Source organism: Schistocerca cancellata, unplaced genomic scaffold, assembly GCF_023864275.1.
Source record: "Schistocerca cancellata isolate TAMUIC-IGC-003103 unplaced genomic scaffold, iqSchCanc2.1 HiC_scaffold_855, whole genome shotgun sequence".
Taxonomy (NCBI): Eukaryota; Metazoa; Arthropoda; class Insecta; order Orthoptera; family Acrididae; genus Schistocerca; species Schistocerca cancellata.
This window is the reverse complement of record NW_026046866.1, coordinates 55,001-60,000: the sequence shown is the minus strand read 5'-3', so window position 1 is coordinate 60,000 and position 5,000 is coordinate 55,001. Positions and strand designations below refer to the sequence as shown.

The 5,000-nt window shown below is 53.6% G+C and overlaps 1 non-coding gene across 1 annotated transcript in view; it reads left to right on the top strand.

The window, feature by feature from the left end:
- The first annotated feature begins 4,238 nt into the window (after window positions 1-4,238).
- Window positions 4,239-5,000, top strand: part of LOC126147329 (small subunit ribosomal RNA) — a 1,909-nt gene continuing 1,147 nt past the window's right edge. Inside the window, exon 1 of the ribosomal RNA XR_007530181.1 lies at window positions 4,239-5,000. This exon is cut by the window's right edge and continues 1,147 nt beyond it. This is a non-coding gene — a ribosomal RNA (small subunit ribosomal RNA).

Below are 5,000 nucleotides of genomic sequence, written 5' to 3'. Positions count from 1 at the left end.
CCGACGCCATCAACGTCCACAATAAACAGACCATACCGCACGATGTTGACAATGCCGCCCACAGGCACAACACAGCCATCTTTGGGAATGTGACCAAACTACATTCCCATCCGGCCCAGAAACGACACCTCCATCTACAGGAATCCAACGAAACTACGCCAACCATACCTCCAAAACACGGCACCGCCATCTATGACAATGTGACGAAACCACATGCAATAGCTCCATCTACGCGAATCGGACGACACTACGTCCACCATGTCGAGCGCACCACAAACAAAAATACCGCCACCTCCAGGTCCCCCGCAACATGACCTGCTGCACCGATGATACCGCCATCTATGAGACGCCACGCCGACTACGACATCGCTAGGTCCCACAGTGCCCATTTTCCGACGCCACCCACAAAGCCTGCATCATCTGCCCACCACAGGAGCCCCAACGCCTGTGCCTGCGTCGCACGAAGTCGTCGACCGACAATCGCTCCACCCGCACCCGCACGTGCCCCACCCCAACCGCCCAAATCGCAACTCCAGCGGATGAACGGCGGACTCTTCCCGCACTCGTAACGTGCAATCCGCCCCTATATCTTGCGTTTCATGAAGAGTTATATCGAATATGCCATATTCCCGCTGTCCCTATACATGCTGTAAGTAGCTCGCTTGCTACAGCAGCAGCAGCACCACCTCCGCGCGCTTCCCTGGGGGCACTGAACCGCAGGACGCGAGACCCAACGCCCAGTGGCAAACAGGGCTCCTCTCAGAATATAGACGGTCCTCCGATACTCCATCTTTGGTACAAGGCAACCATTCCGCTGTAAATCAGTACGTCACTCGTAGTTCAGTCACCTCACAGCACTGCTCAGTAAACTATGCAGGCCCACATAGATAGATTATATACGCAAATGCCCCTATACATGCTGAACGTCCGTACACACAAAATGAACCACACGTCAGCCACACACTCTATCACACACTACTCTCTGCCTGTAACAGACACAGATACAACAACTAAGCACCAGCATGGACCAACGTCCGGTGCATCCTATCCGCCACAGTACACCAACTACGCTATGATAACCAGACCGGGAGGTCCAATCATAAAACAGAATACCCCACTCGTCCGACAACCACAATTGCTCAGAGAAGCCACCAACACCCACACATGTCCTACACAGGGGTGCACCCAACATCACCACACTGCCTCGTCTTACAGCACAAACACACTGGCAGGAATGAAACACACAGGTCTGCCGCAACCACAGACACGGCTCGCCCCCTCTCACTAGCGAAAAGCGCATCCCGACGTGACATAACTCCTTTGACACACTGACGCTGCCTCGGGCATCCACGTCCTACGGTCGATATCAACGAACCTCACCCCCCCCCCCCCACAACACGCCATCCCATACCACATTGTGTACCGTACCCAAACCTAACGTGTACTGTACTACAACGCAATGTGTACCATAACACAACCCAGTTTGTACCTTAACCTAACCTATGTCACCTTAACCTAACCTATGTCACCTTAACCTAACCTATGTCACCTTAACCTAACCTATGTCACCTTAACCTAACCTATGTCACCTTAACCTAACCTATGTCACCTTAACCTAACCTATGTCACCTTAACCTAACCTATGTCACCTTAACCTAACCTATGTCACCTTAACCTAACCTATGTCACCTTAACCTAACCCATCTTGCACCTTAACCTAACCCATCTTGCACCTTAACCTAACCCATCTTGCACCCTAACCTATGTTGCACCTTAACCTAACCTGTGTTGCACCTTAACCTACCTCAATTTGCACCGCAATGTAACTCAATTTGCACCGCAATGTAACTCAATTTGCACCGCAATGTAACTCAATTTGCACCGCAATGTAACTCAATTTGCACCGCAATGTAACTCAATTTGCACCGCAATGTAACTCAATTTGCACCGCAATGTAACTCAATTTGCACCGCAATGTAACTCAATTTGCACCGCAATGTAACTCAATTTGCACCGCAATGTAACGCAATTTGCACCGCAATGTAACGCAATTTGCACCGCAATGTAACTCAATTTGCACCGCAATGTAACGCAATTTGCACCGCAATGTAACGCAATTTGCACCGCAATGTAACGCAATTTGCACCGCAATGTAACGCAATTTGCACCGCAATGTAACGCAATTTGCACCGCAATGTAACGCAATTTGCACCGCAATGTAACGCAATTTGCACCGCAATGTAACGCAATTTGCACCGCAATCTACCCCCAAGTTGTGCCTTAACCTAACCCACGTTGTGCCTTAACCTAACCCACGTTGTGCCTTAACCTAACCCACGTTGTGCCTTAACCTAACCCACGTTGTGCCTTAACCTAACCCACGTTGTGCCTTAACCTAACCCACGTTGTGCCTTAACCTAACCCACGTTGTGCCTTAACCTAACCCACGTTGTGCCTTAACCTAACCCACGTTGTGCCTTAACCTAACCCACGTTGTGCCTTAACCTAACCCACGTTGTGCCTTAACCTAACCCACGTTGTGCCTTAACCTAACCCACGTTGTGCCTTAACCTAACCCAAGTTGTGCCTTAACCTAACCCAAGTTGTGCCTTAACCTAACCCAAGTTGTGCCTTAACCTAACCCAAGTTGTGCCTTAACCTAACCCAAGTTGTGCCTTAACCTAACCCAAGTTGTGCCTTAACCTAACCCAAGTTGTGCCTTAACCTAACCCAAGTTGTGCCTTAACCTAACCCAAGTTGTGCCTTAACCTAACCCAAGTTGTGCCTTAACCTAACCCAAGTTGTGCCTTAACCTAACCCAAGTTGTGCCTTACCCTGCTCTGTAATTGGCATATGACACGTTACAGTAATGTATTGTCCAACCGCAACCCGCTCAGAATGTTGTGTACACAGCTACGTGTCATCTCCCCATAACAGCTGCATTGCAGTGTGGTACGCCATAGAGACGTGTGGGAGTAATGGACGCAGTGGATGGCGATCAGCATGAGCCGTCTGTTCATGTAGTGGCGCGTGTATGCAGACGTAGTAGTCTCTTCTCACACAATGTGATAGCACGGTGCCCCGCGTTCCACATCTGCGACATGCTACAGAGGCCGGTTGACAGTTGGTCGCGCAGTGGACATCGCATACGTACGGGGGCACCTTCCACGTGCCCTCTAGTCGGGCACATTTTGTTGCGTGGATGTGAGCGGATGTAGTGTGTCTTGACACCTGACAGGCAGGCATGCAATAATAGTTGACTTTGCAAACGGGGATGGACGTGTACGTTTACTGGTGACGTTACGCAAATGAACAACTGGTAACCTGTTGTGGTGCGGTTGTCCTTGCTGGAGGTACATCTGTGAGGGCAACGATCGGTACAGCTACGAAGCGGTCCCCACCATACCAACGAACGTGAATGTGAATCTGGGTGTGAAGCGATACGCGGCTGTGGGTGGGTGGGACTGTCCCCGGCCGGTGAGGGGGGGCCGCCCGGCGTGCTGGCCGCGCGGTGCGTGGGCGCACGCGCTACAGCCGGCTGGTGGGGGCGCCCAGTGGCAGGCGCGCCGGCCGACGGACGCGGCAGGCGGCGCAGCTGCGCGCCGGGGCACCCTGCGCGCGGCGCCGTGCAGCCAAAGTGGGTCCTCGCCGGCCCGGTGCGAAGCGCGGTGGACATCTGCAGTGTGCTGGTCCGATTGAGGACTGTGTGCGTTGAGGATGCGCCGCCGCCCGGCACTCGGCGCCGCGACGCCGTCTGCTGCTCGGTCGCCCCAGCGGTTCTCGCTGGTGGTTTGTATCGCAGTTGTGCAGACGTGTTGGCACGTGCGCTGTGCTGGGAGAGTTCGCTTCGGCACCCACGTGGGGCCTTTGCCCTTCTGTGGCGCTGGCGTTGGAGCTGCCGGTCACCGTAGGTGGCGCGTGTTGTCTCCCGCCGGCAATGCCACGACAGCACGCTCCCGGGCCTCTGTCGGCAGCGGCAAGCTCAGTTGGGAGCACGGGTGGTCGCACCTAAAGCGTCTACTCGCCTAACTCCGGGCGATTGCGCCTCTCTCGAACCCGACCAAGTACTTAGGACGGCGCTGCGCGCCGCCGGGACCTGAGAGGGTTTCGAGGTGTATTGTGCAGGGGAGCTCAGCCTCCTCCTGTTTGCAGAATAATTGAGCGGACGCTTGCGTGTTCGCGCGGGCCTCTGGGACACACTCCCGGGCGGCCGGCTGCTCAGCTCTAGTTGACGCAGCTCCTTGGTTGATCCTGCCAGTAGTCATATGCTTGTCTCAAAGATTAAGCCATGCATGTCTCAGTACAAGCCGCATTAAGGTGAAACCGCGAATGGCTCATTAAATCAGTTATGGTTCCTTAGATCGTACCCACGTTACTTGGATAACTGTGGTAATTCTAGAGCTAATACATGCAAACAGAGTCCCGACCAGAGATGGAAGGGACGCTTTTATTAGATCAAAACCAATCGGTCGGCTCGTCCGGTCCGTTTGCCTTGGTGACTCTGAATAACTTTGGGCTGATCGCACGGTCCTCGTACCGGCGACGCATCTTTCAAATGTCTGCCTTATCAACTGTCGATGGTAGGTTCTGCGCCTACCATGGTTGTAACGGGTAACGGGGAATCAGGGTTCGATTCCGGAGAGGGAGCCTGAGAAACGGCTACCACATCCAAGGAAGGCAGCAGGCGCGCAAATTACCCACTCCCGGCACGGGGAGGTAGTGACGAAAAATAACGATACGGGACTCATCCGAGGCCCCGTAATCGGAATGAGTACACTTTAAATCCTTTAACGAGTATCTATTGGAGGGCAAGTCTGGTGCCAGCAGCCGCGGTAATTCCAGCTCCAATAGCGTATATTAAAGTTGTTGCGGTTAAAAAGCTCGTAGTTGGATTTGTGTCCCACGCTGTTGGTTCACCGCCCGTCGGTGTTTAACTGGCATGTATCGTGGGACGTCCTGCCGGTGGGGCGAGCCGAAGGCGTGCGACCGCCTCGTGCGTG